The 19,754-nt window shown below is 29.8% G+C and overlaps 2 long non-coding RNA genes across 2 annotated transcripts in view; one reads left to right on the plus strand and one right to left on the minus strand.

Annotated features, from left to right (window-relative positions):
* Positions 1-19,754, plus strand: part of LOC147801881 (uncharacterized) — a 287,387-nt gene that overhangs the window by 178,542 nt on the left and 89,091 nt on the right. The gene's annotated exons all lie outside the window — the stretch shown is intronic.
* Positions 439-14,237, minus strand: LOC147801883 (uncharacterized). The gene is made up of 4 exons (XR_015430456.1): positions 14,125-14,237; positions 11,496-11,670; positions 4,275-4,370; positions 439-1,004 (listed from the first exon to the last, which is right to left on the minus strand). It is a non-coding gene; the product is annotated as an uncharacterized LOC147801883 (long non-coding RNA).

A 19,754-nucleotide genomic window follows, 5' to 3' on the forward strand; every position in this document is an offset into this window, starting at 1 on the left:
AAAACTCTCTTTTTTACTTTTAAAAAAATTTATTTTGTTAGCGAATCTTTGTGTGAGATTTCTGTTCTCAGAATATAAAATTGGAAAGATATTGCAGTGAGTTTCAAATATCCGAAAAGAAATTTTACTACCAGCTCTTTAGTTTTTTGAGGATGCTGGTTAATTTGCCATTGACTGAAAATATTGAAGCATGATAGCATCAAGGAATTTATTCAAACAAAATTGTTAAATCAATACATTCAGGACACCTGGGTTGGAGGATTGCAGGTCCTTTGGACTGAGATGGCTGAAAAAGAATTTAAATAGATGAATCATGTGATTAACTGGTCTTAAAATGGCTTCTAAGGTTAGAAAGTTCACCTTTTCTTTGAATTTAGGAGAGTAGTTCTGCCAAGTGTCTGAAACTTGGTCCAGATGCCTGGTGGATATAATGGAACCAGTCAAGACCGAATGCGGGCACCTAACTCACACAAAATCTTTCTTGAAAAATGACTGAACGGTAATGAGAATTGGTCGAAAAACAGAAAACAGTTAATGAAGACTTGGACTTTGACTTGTTAAGCAAAAAAATGAAACAGGTCCAATATTTGGACCTGTCCCATTTTGTTTTTTTGAAACACACTAGGCACCAACGATGAAAATGTTGACTTTTATGGAAGGAACCCTAGAAATTGCAAAGGAGTCATGAGCAGAGATGGTGGAAACACCTAGTTAAGAAATCTTTAGAGCACCATGAGTGATGCTAATTAATTCCAATGTATACGAATCTGAGATGTTTTGGTATAAACAGGGAAGCAGTTAAATAGAAAACTCATGATAAAACTGATTTCACACTCTATGGTTTATTTAAAGTTACAAAATAATTATTTCGAACATGTCATGAAAACAAAACAATTTAACAAACTTGATGAATATCAGTTTTTTCCTTTATGAAGAGAAAACTTGCTTTGTACAATATGAGATTTACTGTCATTTCACTTAAGCTCATACAAGCTCTTCTTAACCTAAAATAAAAGATTGCATTTTATATGATAAACAGAGTGACAATCTTCAAAAGTTTTTGTTCAAAGAAACAGATTATTGATATTTTGATCTTCAGCTCTTATTTTTTGATAACCAGAACACAGAATTTGATGATCTAAAAGATCTCCGAAAAATACCTTTAAATACAGCAAACTAATGTCCTTAAATTATTAAAAATTATTTTGTAATTAAATAAGAATTTCAATTTGAAATCTTTTCTGAAATTTCATATTGCATATGATTGTATTAAAACAGACTGTTAAAAATTTAAATGTAATTTTCATTAAAGTTTGAGTAACTCAAAAATAACACAAGAAGGAAATATAGAAGAAATGGAAGCTGTTTTAAAAAAAAGTACAATGCACGAAAAAAAATTGCTACTTTGAATAATTTTTGATCAAATGATCGAATCTTCACGTTCTATGACTCAATTTTAATGGTTCAATGAGGGGATCTCAGTCTCAAAGATGCTAATTAATCAGCACAGACGAAAATTTAAGTTACGAAATCAAACACAAAAACGTACTTTCTCTAAATAAACATATGTTTTTTTCGGATTCAGATTTCCGGCTCTTAAAATATAGGGGGTAGCTACAATCTAGAAGATATGGTTCCAACAGTTTGGTCCGCAGAGCGGTTCAAAGTTTGGCCCCTTTAATGTTATTTTTACTTTTTCCATATTCCATCGTAACACGAGAACTTTTTTAAGTGATTTGATGCACTTCCGTACACAAGTACAAAATTCGTTTATCTAAAAATAATTCTATACAAAAAATAGCTTCTGGTAAATATTTATTATTGTACACTACTGGTCATTAAAATTGCTGCACCAGGAAGGAATGCAAATAACAGAATGATATTTATTGGGCACATACATAATAGTTGGAAGAACAAGTACTTACATTTTCAGGATATTTGGATGTATAGATCCTGAGGAATCAGTACTAAGAGCAGCCACCCCTGTCAGGAATAACAACAGTTTGCCAGTCGTTCGGCAACCATTGACCAGACGTTTTCAATTGGTGAGAGATCAGGAGGACGTTCTGGCCAGGACAACAGACGAACATATTCTGTTTCAAGGAAGGTCAGGACAGTGCGGACGACATGCGGTCGTGCATTTCCCAGCTGAAACGTAGCGTTATGGAGGCCTCGAAGATAAGGCAGAGAAAGTGGCCCTAGCACATCAGAAATGTAATGGCTGCTGGAGGCGTCACAGCCTGTGATGCAGCGTCAAGGGTAGCCGAAGCCATGGTTGCCGTGCTGACAGCCCATGCTGCTGCAAACGTCGCCGAACTGTTCGTGCAAACACTTATTGTCTTGCAAATGACCCCATTTGTTGACTCAGGGTTCGTGATGTAGCTGTACGATCCTTTAAGGCCATGTGGATAACATGTCTTTCTTCTCGGCTGTCAGTGATGGGGTGCCGCTTAGATCCTGCACGGCTTTCCATATGACTGTCATGAACCCATCGATTCCATATTCTGCTAACAGTCATGGGATCTCGATCAACGCGAGCTGCAATACTTTGGTATGATAAACCGCAGTCCCGGTATTCCACAATTCGACCTCTATCAAACTCAGACACGTGCTGGTAAACATTTCTCCTTCTTACACGAGGCGTAACAAAAACTTTTTTACCCACTAACAACGCTTAAATTCAATTTCTGTATGAGAAACTTACTGTCAAATCTCTTCTTTTATACACATTTTAGGTGTCGTGCCTGCCTTGTATACCACAACATGCTTTATTCGTCCTGCAAATTTCACGTTTGTGGTGTGTCGCCTTCCTGGTGTAGCAATTTTAATAGCCAGTAGTGTATTTAATAATAGTAAAACTTTTCTTGATTGTGAGGTATATAATTTTTACATCATTTTAAGGAATGTAATTTTACATGATAAACCACAAAATTTGAATGAAATTAGTCGAATAGTTCCTGAGAAATTAAATTTTAAAAATATGAATAAAAAGAGAAGCAAAGATGGCAACTAGATATTTGGCTAATTTATAAGAAGTGGCAATGTTCGAAACAGGGGATGCGAAAGAGGCCATGTGAACGTTAGTAATACATGAAAACTAGCACAATATAATAACATGTTGAAAATCAAGATAAATGATCTTCCACACCATGCATTGGTGTACTAATTATAGATTTGAGTTTTATTCTGTGAAAATCACTAACACTGCTCTTCAGCTACTGACTTAGATTTCTTGGAAATATTTCATATTTTAAAAAATTAATTTCTTCAGGACCATGATCACATATATGTGGTAAAGCAATTCTTACTTCACGGTTATCATGTATGAGGCGATATTAGTAGCTCTTGATCACACGGACATGATTTCAATTTGGCACATTTTATATCAATTTTTAAACGTCAAAAGATGGGAGCTGATGTTTGTTATAATTTTGAATGTCTCACACTTTCAATATGTTGCTTTCAATTCCAATTTTTTTTCTACTTGTTGCTTCGGGGTGCTTTAACATCAAACGATTCTTCAACTTCTTTAAACTTTTGAAGTAAATTTAAGTTGATTTAGCAAGGCAACTATGTTAACTTTGTTTTTAACGAGATCGTGTTTGTATACAGTATGCTCTATAAAGACTGCTTTTTGTATATATTTTTAGAATGCTTATAAAGATTGAAAATAAAATGTAAGCATATTGGGGGCTGCAAATTTGTATTTAAGCAGTAAAAAAACATAAACGTTATTGAAATCTGACAATTCATGACACAAGAATGCGTATGTAATAAACAGCAAGACTGATTTGGTTGCGACAGAGGAGTTGAAGGACTATATTATTTCAAGTTTCGACCAAACAAGTTTTTATGCTTTTTTATACTGTGATTTGCCAGATTTTTTAGCATTTTCCCCCTCTCTATTTGCTATATGCCTCTCTATTTAATGCCTCTCTATTTGCCCTTATGTGTACTTTTTATTTTCATTTCCCATAAAGATTCTAAGTATGTGTCTTTACAGAATAGCTTCCATAGTTGTTGATTTTTTTTTTAAAAAAAAACTGTAGCTGTTCTATGATTTTCGTAAAAAATTCTTCAATAGTTTTCGTAAAAATGTCTTCAGTAGCTTTCGTAAAAAAGTCTTCTATAGTCTTAAAAAAATTCTGTAATCGTAAAAAAATTTTTTTTTTAAGAAAAAGAAGAATTTAAATTGGAAGGCATATTGGCAGTAAAATAATATATTACAGACAGAATATTAAATTGTTGAACGAATTTCTTGTGACTATACTTACCAATATTTTAGTAACAAAGTTTGACAAAAAGGCTCATTGGACAAGGTTTGTCACAACATACTTGAACAACATCTTCCAAAAGTATTCTTGGGGGATCTGAAAAAATGAATTATTAAAATAAATTTGTTAATCAAGTAAGCAAATTCAATAGGGATGAAATTTATTTTTCTAAATTTATTTCTAAAATGTTCTAAAGATACCGTCGGTGAGATTCTGGCTCAAAAGCGGTTATTCATATATTATGCCAGCATATTTTTAGTAATTTTGCACTCTCCATTTGTCAGCAAAATAAACAAATTTCCCTTTCATATATATATATATATATATATATATATATATATATATATATATATATATATATATATATATATATATATATATATATATATATATATATATATATATATATATATATATATATATATATATATATATTATAGGCTAAAAGTGCCCTGCTTTTGGATTTTTTAAATTTTACTGTAATATAGTTTTAGGACTAAAACTGAAATGGTGTAACATAAAACGAAGTATCCGTTTTAATTTATTTTAAAAAATTCTAAGAAGAATATTCCTTAGAAATCTTTTATGATTTTCTTTTTGTGGTTAAATCTCTTGAATTCTTAAAACTCTTCGAAGAAATTTTGTTCTTTTCCCAAATTCCACATTCATTTCTCATTTGAAACTTGTTAACGCGTAATTCTTTTTGTTATAGTTTTTATTTCGCTTTTGAAGAAAAGTTTGAAAATATGGGGGATTTCAATGTCCTTCGTAAGCATTGATCATACCCTTTCTTCCTTCTTGGCATACATGAAAATATTTTTACTTCTCTTACTTGTAACAAAAGTAAGAGTAAAGAAAGTAAAAAAAAACAAACTTTTACTTGCACTTCGTTACTTTCTCATTTAGTATTTTTACTTGTTTTTTCGTTACTTTTTTGGGGAAAAGTGCAAGTATTTGCAACTAAAATGTTCAAGAAATTGTTAATTTTTCTGAATTTTGTAAATTTTTTTTCCTCAAAAATGAATTTTTTTCGAAATTTTCGAATGTTTTTTCTCAAGACAAATCTCTTTTCCAACACCCTGTGCTGAAAATCAAGGACATCAAACATCTCCTTATTACAAGATCGTTTAAGAGCATCTTAGAGCATTCCTCTAATAACTGGGGGGAGGGAATGGTCCGAAAAAATAACAATTTCGGTGAGAAAGCAGAACAGAAAGTGCGAAGCTCATTTGTGCCAGACTTATCTTTGGATATACTTGTTTAACTTCCAATTAATCAGTTGTGAAAATCTTTGTGAAAAAAAAAAAACATTTTTCAAATCTGTTGAATAGATTTAACTCCTATTGAGATATAGATTTAAATACTCCTGTATAAATTATTAATGTGGGGAGAGTAGTTACAGACCATGTCAACCTTCATCTATGAAAAGGTACCCCAACATAGAGTCGAGTTAACATGTCTTATATACTAGTGAATTGTAGTTGTAATTTTGTAGTGGTAGATACGCTACAGTACTCCCCCACCAGAATTATATCTGTGATAGAATTCGATGAACGAATACCACTAGTTGATTCATTGCTGTTTTGTGAGAAGCCGGGAGAGCTGTATTAAGATCACCGTATTTTTTGAGTGTTGAATGTGAGAGGTGTATTAACTTCACGGTCGTAGTCGCTCCTGCGTTGCCGTTAGCAGTCGAGTATATGCAAGCCGACGTTGTGCGTGATAAAGACGAGACTGAGTAGCAACAGTGCGAGGAGGTGGATAATGTCGCAGTCACAAGTAGCAAGTCAACTGTTCAATGTGTATCATCCATCGAAGTAGGCGTTACTGTCTATGTAGGCGTGCTCATATCGAAGTGGGCGTTACTGCCTAGGTAGGCGTGTTCACATCACGTCCGGGTCACCAATGTGGGGAGAGTAGTTACAGACCATGTCAACCTTCATCTATGAAAAGGTACCCCAACATAGAGTCGAGTTAACATGTCTTATATACTAGTGAATTGTAGTTGTAATTTTGTAGTGGTAGATACGCTACACTTATATAGATTTAACTCCACAGAGGATGCCACCCACGATGTGGAATCCCTGTAATAAATAATAAAAGAAACTCGTTTGACAACTAAAACTAGTTTAAAGCTATTAAGCAATTTAAGATTGAATACTCCCCCTTCTGTTCAGAAAAATAAAAGCAAATCCAAGATGCGATGATGTATGTACATTTTGAAAATAAAATTTTTATTTTTCATTTGATCCTGAAAATCAACAATGACTGTAAGTAATCATTTTCTAAATATTTAAATAAATACATACCCAGTTTGTTTACATCCGTCAGATATGTTAAAATTTTTATTACTATTGCATAGGATTATGGATCAAAAAGAAACATTCGCAGCCCCCTCCCTTAAAATATGATAAATTAAAAATTATATCTTGTAATTTTCAAATGCAGCTTTTTTTTTTCAATTTTAATTTGCAAAAATTTTTTTCGTGATAGTCATTTTTAAAAATTTATTTCGTAACAAGAGTTTTTTTTTTAATGCTGTGAACAATTTAAAAATTTGCATTTCGTAAAATATTAATACAACAGTAAAACATTTTTTTTTCAATAATGTATTTTTATTTATTTTTTTACTCCTAAGTTTAAATAATATAAAAAATTAAACTTCATACTAAAAACCGTTGGTTTAGTAGATTTGAACAGATTTATTAAAATTGTTGTTAAAATAGTAGATTTATTAAAATTGTATTTAAAAATTTAAGATAACACAAATAAAAGTTTTTTTTTTTAAAAAATTACCCGATTTTTCAAATATTTTGATGAATTCCTTATTATTTACAATCTCTTCCTGAAAAAGTTTCTGTGAATATCCTTGATTACTAGTACACCATGCATCTTGAGATTTTAATCATTAATGTGACTCAAAAATTGATTCCCATCAAGCAATTATCTTTATGACCAATCATTTTTAATAGGGCCATTGGTAAATCAAAAATAAATATTATAAATTAAATATTGTCGTTGTTCATTGTATTGCTATTGAAATTAAATACGTATACCTTAATGAAAACAGCAACTAATGTTGAAGTTTCAAATCTTTCATTCTAACAGTTGAAATTTCTGGAGAAAATATAGTAAAATAGTTTAGTGTTTATTACATGCCATTGGCCCTATTAATTGTACTAAAAAGATTTTGATGAGTATTTTCGTTTCATTCATAAAATTATAAATTTCGAGCTCTATAGCTATTTTTTTTTTAAAAGTTTAGGAGGAAACGCATCATTACTTTCATATTGGTTACCCTTACACAGAGCCGGATTATACCTTTCGTAGGCCCTAGGCATAGCCGTTTTTGGGCCCTCCCCTCCTTCCCCCGCTCTTCCCCTCTTTTCAAAATATATGCTAAAATTTTCTTGCATATTTTTTTTTACATTTTTATTAATATGGACTTTAATTTACAAATTTGTTTATCGAACTTTATCTGCAATACCGAACTTTATCTGCAATATCTGCAATGTATCTTCATAATTTTGTGCAAAATACACTTGTTGTTTTTAAAGCTAAATTATTCTTGTCAACAAATTTTTTTCTCCCAAGTTTTTCGTAGGCTTCTGAATTTCGTAGGCCCTAGGCACGTGCCTCGTGTGCCTATAGGTTAATCCGGCCCTGCCCTTACATTAAGTCACAGAAATACTCATTAAAATCTCTTTATCTTAAAGTTACATCTTAGGATCGTATATTCAAAAATTGATTTCTCAAAAACTATTCGACTGACTACGTTCGAATTTAGTTTTACAGTTTAGTTTAATCGACTTAAAGTTTGACACTTTAAAATTATATAAGATTTTTCTATACCTTAGGAATCATTTTTTTTTTGTCAATTACTTAATAAAATAATAAATATTTATCTAACATTATTTTTCACCTGGAATTATATTCAGATAATTAATTTTTATAAATATGAGTAAAAGTTACGCTTGAGCTAGTTCTCGAGGTATTTCGAAATTCGCAGAAATTTAAATTAACATTTAAACTTTTTGTAGCTTTCCAGCTTAAACTATCGAAATTTTATTTCCCAGATTACCGCAAACTCGTATTTTGAGTTTCAGAAATCCACACCGAAAAAAGGATGCATATTCAAAGAAAGTACGTTTTTATGCCTGATTTCGTAATTAAAAATATCGTGTCTGCACTTATTAACATGCATATTTAAGTTTACGGCATAAAAAGATTGAGTCCTAAGAAACTAGAAAAAAAAAAAAAATCCGATCATTAGATCAAATGTTATTCAGTGTGTTCATTTTTTTTTATTTTGCACATTGTATAGGTTTAGAAAAATAGCAAAAACAATAGCAATTTGCAAAATTTTAATCTTCAGTTTGATTTTTTTCGAATTGTTCTCTGCATTACAATTTAAACAATGACGTTGAGCGCTTTAATAATTTAAAAAAATTGCGAAAGAAAGCTAAAGTCTTTTCTTTATGCAAAAGCTATATAAATATCACAATTAATATTTTTTTATAATCACTGATTTTTTAGTTAACGATTAACAAATTAACCAAAGCAGGCAATTTAATTGTTATACTTTTATTAGCAATTATCATAATCAGTTGCAATTATTTGTATTGAGCTCTTTAATTAAGTTATCATATCGTGAGAGCAAAAAATGATAACTTTTTCAAATAACAGCTTCCTTTAGTATATTTCTACTAATGAGTGATATTTATTTTCATATTGTGTGTTATTATCCTTAAAAAAAACGAAAAAAAGAAAGCAAAACTCAGAGCATCATTTTCTTAACCATGTTTGCAAAACTTTAAAATTTAACTGTGTTTCATTAAATATGTTGTCACTACTTTTTTTCATCTGATATAATAGTGAATGACATAAATATTTTGTAATGACTAATATTTTGAATTCACGCATAAATGCAAGATTATTAAAATTAGAATTGCTGTAGTTCTTTGCAAATTTTTGATTATATGTAATACAATCTTTTCCTATATAGTCAAAATGATTAATTTTTCAGATAATCCTTTTATTTTACATCTTAAATAGAAAATATAATCTTTCTAAAAGGGTACGATACGAGAGTTGTAAAGGAACATTTTTCCCTATATAGGCCCCTGTGTGTGGGGGGGGGGTTATGTATTCGGATCAGTGGCGGTATCACTTTTCGCTTGGTAAGGGGTAGCATGCTTTTTCCCCTTTGAAAATAGTGTTTAAACAATCAATATTTTTGAGAAGTATATGTGTGTTTTTCTAAATAGTTTCAATAATTTATTTGATGTTATTAAACCAGACATTTTTTAGCGCAAAATTTAAATTATGACATTAAAGATTTAAAATACAAAAAGTATGCTTCATTTAATTAAAATATAATATGCATTAAAGAAAAAAATTATAGAATTTTATTATTTCCTTGATTTTGAATAATTTTTTTTCTCCTTTTTTGAATTTTACCGCATGAACACTTAATTCATCATTTGAATGGGTTTAAAAATAAAACTTTTGTGATCAATTTTTGATTATGAGTAATTTATTTAAAATTCTAAAATTACTTTCTTTTAACTTTAAAAAAACATAATTTTTAGTTTAATGGTTTTCAAAGGGTTACCTGTGTATATGAATAAAAATTTTTAAAATTGTTTTGCTTATTTTTTTAAACAGAAATTACCATATTTATCGAATTTGTTCTACAAATTATTTTATTACTAAAAGTTCCGATAATGAAAACAAAATTTCTAAATATTTGGTTGTATTAAAATTAATAATTATTATATGCAAAAATGGAGTTTGGATTTCTGGATATTTTGAACGTTTACTATTTCAATGAAGTTCTTAACATTTTCATGCATTTCAAAGTTTTGTACGTTTTAATAAAAACTTAATACACTTAATATTAATATTACATTTTTTTCTTACGTTTGTTTAATGAAATTTAAGGTTATTTTGAATTTTCGACTTCTTTGACATGTACTTTCAAATCGTTACTTTTTTTGTACTTTTTAAAATCAAAACTTTTACTATTTATTCGTTACTTTTGCCTAAAGTACTTGAACGTTTACTCGTCACTTTTTAAAAGTAACGTTCTCATGTATGTTTGTAAGCAAAAGTAAGCAAAACACAAATATCTCCTTAAAGGTGCTTACGTGATATTCGATGGGACTCAAATACGTGTTTACAAAATTAACACAGCTCACAACAATATAATAAACAAAACAAAATAACAAAAAATTAACACAGCTCAATTTAAGACAATGGACGCAGTCTAAATGATTGTTTACAAAATAGACTCTCTTCCAAATGCTCCACTATCTGTGTGTTTACGAAATTGGATTCTTCTACAGTCTCCTTATTAGATTCAAAATTATTTTCACGTTTACTTTATTTTCACTTACACACGTGACTACAATAAATAATCTTAGTAATATTAAACAGTTATTTGACAATTACAATTTACTTCGTTAAAAGACAATATATTATAGACAATGAACCATAATATTATATAAGCATTAAAAAGTGTTAAGTTTAAATACATCTATTGCCTTTAATTATAAATGTATATTACGCTTAATTTTAAAATAAATATTTTAATAGTTCGCAAATACTTTAACAATGACGGACTACTTTGAATTCTTTCAGAGACCTCCAGTTATGTTATTTAAGCTGAAGATATTTTGAAGTAGTTTTTATATCTGTATTTCAGAAAACAGCTCGAAATGCGCGTTAAGAAAATGGGCATTTTCCCTTCTTCCTTTCCTTTTCTTTTCTTTTGAAGAATAAACTCAAATAATTTCGTCCATTTGTATAAATCACTTGGTAAATTTTATTAATTTAGCTTTTTTATGCTTTTTTTTGGGGGGGAAAACTTTAAAAATTAATAGTTGTTTTTACAAGGTTGCTACGTTGTTACGTAATTTACATCGTTATTGTACGTTAAAACTAACTTTATCGTTTTAAGTTCTGAATACGCGAGGACAGTGCCTGAAACATCTGTAATGTACCAACCAAACCAACCCGACGCCGAAGTCTGGAGCTTTGACCCCGTAACGTTACAAAGAATATGTTCCTAATGATTAAATAAATGAAAAAGCAAGCAAGTAATTCTTTCTTTAGTTATTAAATTTGATAACTGAGTTAGGTTGAAAACTGAAAAGGCCTACCTTTTTATCGTAAAAACATATTTAACAAGTAATTTTGATAATCAAGAAAGTTACTTACAAGTTGGTTCGATGAGAGTTAGTTGATTTCTTTTATGAATGGCACATGCTCGTTTGATAACATTTAAGAGATTATGACCTGTACAAACATGGACTAATTCTCGAAGTCTCTCACGCCTGCTGAATGCTGTATTTAAAGAGAGAACAACCAAAATTGCTGATACACACAACGAAAACTAAAATAGAAAATAAAATTTTAATAGTTAAAGTTTATAATATTATAAATCAATATTGTTTAGGAGGATTTCTTTTAATCGATTCAGCGTTTCACTCTCTTTAAGAAAGAGAGTGGCTCTTTCTTTCATACCATAGCATTTTCAGTCCGTTTTAAAGGATAAGGGTAAATTTCCAGTCGAGCACTAGCTTAGATGGCTAGTCATAGTACGCGCGTAACGCTGTATCGGTTAAACTATGAAGTCAAATAACTATGTACACCCTGAAGAAATGAGCTGATTTTCACGTGCTAAAATCTTACTGATTTAATGGGCCTAAATTAAAATACGTTGATTAATGAGTGGAGATTATATTTTAAGTTGTAAAACCAGACACCAAATTGCTCATACCTTTTCTTCGACGGATTTCTGACCCGCAAAATAGGGCCGCATTCTTGAAGAGCTGTCGACTCCCTAAGTGTTATTTTTACTTTTTGAGTGTTTTTTCCCCCGAGAACTTAAGTAATTCGAAATTTTTTTGCATACAATTATAAAATTTGTTTATTCAAAGATGAATCCATAGAAAAAAATTACTTTTATTATTTTATTTATTTATGGTAAAAAAGAGTTTAATTGTATACAAATTTTTTCATGGTTTTAAAGAATATAATTTAAATAGTAAAATACAAAATTCGAGCGAAATCGGTTCAATAGTTCTTGAGAAATTAAAAAGCGCAAACGTTTTAAAAACTTCTTTCTTTTTTATTTAGTAGTCCAATTGAAGCATTTTGTTTTATTAAAACCAGTTCAATTATTTTTTCCTAAAACATATGTTTTTTCATTTTTTCCCAAAGCTAATTCTTTAAGAGTGATTGTGTTTTAACTTTAAGAAAAGGAATTTAAATAATTGCCAATTTTTTCTTATTATTTAAAGATAAGTTTAAAATTTTTTATTCTTTCAAGATAAGCTCATAAGCAAAATTATTTTAAATGATACGCACTTATCTTTTCAATTTTATTTTAACTTTAAATTTATATGCAATGCAGATTTAAACTAACTTGGAAGTGTTTCTTCTGGTAGGCTATTTTCAAAGCAATAAAATTGAATTATTACTTTGAATTGAAAACTAATTAATTGAATTACTTAGAATTGAACTGAAAATTAATACTATTTTCAAACTTCGTTCAAAAACAGTCATTTGTTTTGAATGGTCGAAATGACTAAATTCCTTCTTCCGTGGAATAACTTTTTAAACTATATTTTTATGGAATATAATATGAAACAATTGAATGAGTTTTTTATGAAGGTCTGCCAATTTTCTATGCTTTTTCGAAAAAAGTTTTTTCAAGTGATAGCTTGTAACAAAGTTTATGTTTTAATATACTTTTCTCTGTTTTCTAAATTCGATTTAAAATTATTTTCCACACCACCAAATATTATTAATTCAGACTTTTATATGAAACACTATTTTCCCCAGTGGTGATAGTTGGTAAAATTGTTAAGGTTTCAGTTGCTAATTTTCTATCACTCTATAAAACAATTTGCAAACAACGTAGCAGCTTTGGAAATAAATTATACAGCAAATACACCAAAACAATCAAATTAGTCTCATAGACTCTAAGATCAAATTTCAAAAATATGAAAACTGTAAAATAGGTGGTTTAAAATGACATACTGAAAACCACAAATCGTTGCTTTAAAGTTTTGAGGAAAAGAACCAAACAAGTTCTAAAAATTATCAAGTGCTATTTTTCCTCATCTAACACAGTGACCCTTTTATATTTTTTTAAAACTTTTTTTAAAAGGTATTGTGCTGTCGAAAATATATCATTAAAAGTATAAAAATATTTAAGAAAAAACGCAAATCAAAAGCCTGACACAACTAACCTAATTTAACCTAAAATCCTAAGTGACGAGGGCTTCTTAATTAATAACATATGCATAAGTTTTGCTTTGTTGTTAGTTTAGATAGATTTCAGTTTAAAAAAATGACTCATATTGGAGGAGAGAATCTAAAATATTCCTATCTAAACAAATAAGGCATTGTTTCAATTTCATTTTATTGCGCTGAATTGAATAACAACAATCCCAAACCGCTAGAACCAAAAGTACACGAGTTTTATGTATAAAAAGTACCATTTTGCACCCCTTGTATCTGACATAGACATTTTTACGTAACTAAGATTGCCATCTAGGCAGAGGAGGTACTATTTCTTCTAAATTTTTTACGTTAAGTGCAATAAAATCAAAATTAAGTCGAAAAAACCAACCATTTTACAAAAAACTTAGCTTTTATATATTAAATGAAATGTATTAAATGAAAAAATTAAATGAAAAATATGAGTATTATGTATTAAATGAAAAAAAATGTGTTCCCTATTTGCTACCTAAACAATATAAAAATCACTTTTTAATAATTTTGTGTTAAAAATAAGAGTAAGTTTTATCATTAAATATGTAAATAGATAAAGTTTTACCTTGTTCAACATGTTGGTTCCTAAACTTCTAGAAGAGAGAACAAAAATGAGTAGGCTCTCGCAGGTGGTTTCTAGAAAGAAGTGAGGGTAGCAGGTGAATGACTGTCTGAGAAAAGGCAGACAAAACCACAATGTCTAATGATATGTGTTTAAACCGCATCATAGGATTGTAAATTTTCCAGACGTATTTTCCAGCCAAAATGTATAGACACTCTGATGTAACGCACATTAAGAAAACCAATACTTACTTAAATAAGAATTTTGTAACTAACAAAAAAATTGGTAAAAAGCACCTTTTTTCTATACCTAAAAAGTACCCTTTAATATAATGATTCATAGGTGACGTGAAAAATGCATTAAAAATGCCATTTTCGATACTGCGAAAACCACGCATTCGAAAATGAACTATAGAAGGGGACATTTCATATAAAGAAAGAATATGAATTTGAAAAGTATCCTTTGAAATGACTTAGATAACCATAAATTATGACCACTTAGGAGAAGAATCTAGGGGTCCTTCATTTAAAGATGATATCAAGGGAAATAGTGGTTTGAATAATTACTTTGAATATTTTTCTAAATCAAATGATTAAATTTCGGTTACTATATGGTTCAGACGTTATATTGAATATCTATGGAATAACAAACGGGGCTTGAGTTGTTGTAATGAAATAATAATGAGTAGTATTGTAATGAGTAATAGTCCTAAGATTATGATTGCAGCTAGGAGCTATTCAATGATTCTTTACCAACTCATTCCAATGCTGTCAAAAGTACTTTAATTTAAAGGTTCTGCTCACCGACACCTATTGCTGCCTTTTGGTCATTTCTGTTTTTTATTATTCTTAAAGGACGATATATTTTTTTAAAAGATCATTTGCTTTTGAACAGATTGTTAATATGCAACAAAATGTACGGATTTTAAAAATATCCCACTTTACTAGAACAGAAGGTGTGGTTGAACAATTAATAACGATCTCTTGAGTCTATTTTTAAAAATTTCGGTACAAATGTTTATACTTGGCAACATTTAATCTGTCATTTTAATTCAGTTGCAAACTGTGCCATTAAACTCTACATTCATCAATCAATCAGTTACAAACGGTTGCTTTTGACACCAAGTCAGGTTTGAGATAGGAAAAAATAAGTCTTTCTTCAACGAAAACTTGCAACAACATTTAATCAAATCAGACTATCGAAAAAAAATCGAATTAAATTCATAAATAAAAATTAACCACATCAAATTTAAACTCTGTACTTGCGTCCAATACTCCAATTTCAAATTTAACAGTTGATAATTCTTGAACTAATAACCGAATTCAATTTGTATTGCATCAAATTCTTATTTCTTTACATCTTCGTAATTCCAATTTTCTAAGTCTTATAGTTTTAACTAAATGCAACGTAAAGCAAAAAGAAAAAATAAATCGCAATAAAAGCACTTCAAACAAATGCAACTTTAAAAAAAAATAACCAAAAATATTTCTTTTACAAAATCAGATTTAAACTATGTAGTTGCATTCTTGCTTATTACTTGTTTAGGAGTTTCTAATTCTCGAATTAATCATAAATTCTTTTATTACATGATAATACTAGCACAATTTTCAGCAAAGACCTTCGTGATTTCAACTTACTAACAGTGCATTCGGAATTTAAAAAATTTTTTTTGAAGCAAAACAATATTTAAAGCGCCCGAAAAGATACCACCTTGTTACAGTCTATAACAGATGATTCAAAAATATAAAACATTAAAAATTCAAATTATTGAAATACCTTCATAGTTATTGATTGTTAACGCAGGAAATTAACCTTGAGGCAATTAAATGCCTTTTTTTCCTATTCCAATACTGGCGTCTATCTACATACACTTACGGCGAAATAAACAACATCTGTTTTAAAAGTTAATTCATGAACGGATTTAGGTAAGGTTGCAGAGTAATGTTGTGAAAAAATAAATATTGCGTTTACGATATTTATCGTTGTTTACAAATAACCCAAGTAGCGCAGGAGTATTTCTAGATACTGATTAATATTGGTCAATATTGTGATCCTCGAAGGAAATTGAAGCCTTTGTGACATTTTGAATATAATATTGTACGATATCAACGTGATTTAATATAATTTATTCCTGTTAGCTAAATTATTCCATAAAAATCTAATTTAGCCATAAAATTTAAGAAAAAAAAATGTTTAGAAGACCATAACAATTCATATTTTCCAAAAATGATAACGAGATAAAATTAAATATTTTTTAAAATTCCCAAGTAGTTGAATAATAGTATCTTTTAAAAATTCCCAAGGAGTAGAAGTCTATATCTCAAAATTGATATCTTAAAAACGCAGCTTCGAACACAGTACGGTATCGTAGCAAAGTATTGTACAATATAAAAATGTAGACAATGATAAAATACTTTTCCTTTTCGCTTCTTGATTATAATAGATTCTCCGTTATGCAACCACATTACAATATAATATTGTGAGAAATGCCACGCGAATAGTCCATAGTTGTTCCTACTTGCAATTATAGTGGAAATTCAGATTTCTGTTTCAACGCAAGGTGAAAGAACGAAAGATATCCTCTTGAATCTATTATTTTTCAATTTCACTAATCATAAAATCCACGTAAGATGCCCAAATAAGGGTTTTGAATTGTCTGTGCCATGCTCGACTTCGTGTTCTTGATATTTCAAGAACTGTGCAATAAAACACACTGTCTGAAGGAAACAACGGATCACTTCAAACAATTTCCCGTTGTTTGCCTGATTTTGAAATTTTCATAAATATATATTCCAAACTACTGCACCATCGTCCTTGCTTCATTGGGAATCACAAGCTTCAGTTCACAAAATACAGATGGAATATCAGTAGATGCAAGAATAGCAAGAGCTTTAATTTAACTTAACTTAATTTAACTTAAAACTTTCATCTTCCTCTTACTTTTTGGGCAGTCCTGAAATTTGAATTAGCTGCCACATACTCCATTCTTTCCTAGCAAATAATCGAAGCATTCATTGCTGCTTTCTCAAAATCGTAAATAATAAATGGTTCTTGTTTTCTACTGCAAAGTTATTTAAATCTTGAAGCCATCGAGCCTTCAGAGCATAAACGAGCATATTTTCTCCCGTTCCAGCCGGAACATGAATTGGAAAAGAACCCCATCCGTGCTTCAATTTCTGCCAACCATTCTTATATTACTTGTGAACAAAAGTATTCGTTTACCATTGAACCTTTCACTAAGAAATTTTCTTATCATATTGTTTCCAATGGAACATCTTCCAAAGAAGCTCTTTTACTGGTGCATAGCAAGTCGAATGTACTTCTTGAATAATTTGCTCTTTTGATGTCATCTACTGAGTCATTTCTCAGTATTGTTATAGTGTTGTTATCAATTACATAATATTGTTCGCTATTGCTTATAAGACTTATTTATGTACGATTCAGTTATATCCCCTACTCGCTAACGCTCACCAACCCCCAGACAGCACTACAATATTGCAGGGCTAAAGAGAAGGGTTAGTTCATTCCTCCCTCAGAACTGAAGCTACGATTTCCCACCTCATGACGTCAAGCCGCACACAGATCTCGGACATCGCAAGCAAAGATATGAAAACTTTGCATCATTCTCTCTGTAAAAATAAGTTCGACTTTTTCTTGATATTAGCTTTCAAGCTTTACACAATTAACGCAATTATTTCCATTCAAAAGCATAGTTTAAAAAATTTTCTAGACCATAATATTAAAATAAATACCATTTTAAACTAATAAAAATAATTTACTAGCCGTCGTAAATGACACTATAAATACTTTGTTTTAAAATTTTCAGTTTTAACTTTTATTATTAAAAAAAATTCAAGCATACATCGACACTTTTTTAGCTGCATATTGTTCGATAACAATAATTTGTAAAGTTGGGTTAAATTTAGAATACCGATTTTAAAATATGCTGTTAACGGCAACTTGTTTATACTTAATCATTAGGAAACAACAACCTTAAACCAACAAAATAATAATTTAGGTTCATAATAATATTAGAAATTTTACAATTGTTTATAGATATTTAGATTTAAGAGAATATAATTTTAAAAAAATATTTAGAATAACTACATTAATAACAATGCAATGAAATTAAGAGAATTTTAACTATGAATTATTTATACTTTTCATTTAAGTTTCTATTTTCTTTGACTTTATCCATTTTTTAAATTTTCGCCTGCCTCTCTTTCAAAGTAACGGGGTGATTTCAATTTAGAGGGTGAATTCTTATAAAAGTTCTTAAACGACAAAATAAGCGTATTGCTGTTTTATTCACTGCAGGATATCGTCACTTTAATTCATTTATAAGTTCTTTGAGGACACTTTTTGATTTTCTGTAAGATGTTCCGTGCACACTTTGAAAAATGTTCTCAAATTCCTGACACACTTCCATCCATGCTGTTGATGGAACAAATAATCCTCCCCTTGATAGGAGAGCACTTGGTAGAGGTAAGGAGATATTTGATATTAAATTTCCAAAAATCATATGCTTTTGAAGAAAGAGAACGTATAATAATACATCGTGAATGTCATCTGTTGTTCACCTGACATTTGAAGTACCCTTCATTAAAGCTTATATTTGACCTCTTGTAAAAATCTCTTGGCCTCTTTGCTCATAATATTTAATATTTTTTTTAGAATTTTTTTTCTGGGTGCGTTCCACCGTTTCATAAGCGGAAATGATATTTTTTAAAACTTTATTTCTTCAATATTTTTATTTTTAAAATCCTTTTCTAAAGTTTCAATTCTCTCTTTCAATACTTTAACTTCCGCTTCTAGTTTAAAGCATTTATTACAGTTTGCTGCACTTAAAAAAATATCATTTATAGTATTTAAATTGCTTTTCCTTGGGCTTGGAGTTTTTAATTTGTCCAATGCACGAACCAACACTTTGCGTTTATTTAGTCTTTCTTGCCGAAAAGAAATTGTTTGTATTAAGAAGAAAATGGCAAATTTACTCTCGGTATTGCAGAAGATTTTGAAAATTTTCTAATTGGCAATCCAAGCAAACGATTTCTCATATCATCTTCATAATCTTCGTTCAAGAAATGTTTACTGCATATTCGTGCATACTTTATATTAACTGAGTCATTTGGTTTGCAACGTTGAAGTCATTCTTTACATAGTTTTTCATTCAATTTAGGGAAGACAAGGAGAATTATATATTTTCCTTTTGTGTTTCTATCAGAATTTTTGGCAAGTTACAATAGCACAAACTGGCATTTCGTTAATAATTTAAAATTTTTGAAATTCACTTCATCATTCATCATCAAAATCATTATAGAAAACAACGAGTGTCTTGGAATATGTCACAAAAAGGAATGCTCCAATATTAGTTAGAGCTAGTTAGCCCGAACGCTCCGCTCTTAAAGTATAAGTTGAAACTTTGCGCCGCCGTGACGTCACAGGCAAAAATCGGAGATTGGGCACGGCGAGAGTTTCTTCAGAGGAGTGAACTATAACAAAAAAGCCCTTCTATTTTTTATAGCCCTTCTATTCTCTCTTTATTTTTGATAATATGGTGCGAACAAAGCTTATTTCACTTCCTACCAAATTTATCCTGTTTAAAATGTTTCCTAATATTTGGCAACATAAAT

This window comes from Parasteatoda tepidariorum, chromosome 11, assembly GCF_982258835.1.
Source record: "Parasteatoda tepidariorum strain Cologne lab strain chromosome 11, Ptep-v5.0, whole genome shotgun sequence".
Classification (NCBI taxonomy): Eukaryota; Metazoa; Arthropoda; class Arachnida; order Araneae; family Theridiidae; genus Parasteatoda; species Parasteatoda tepidariorum.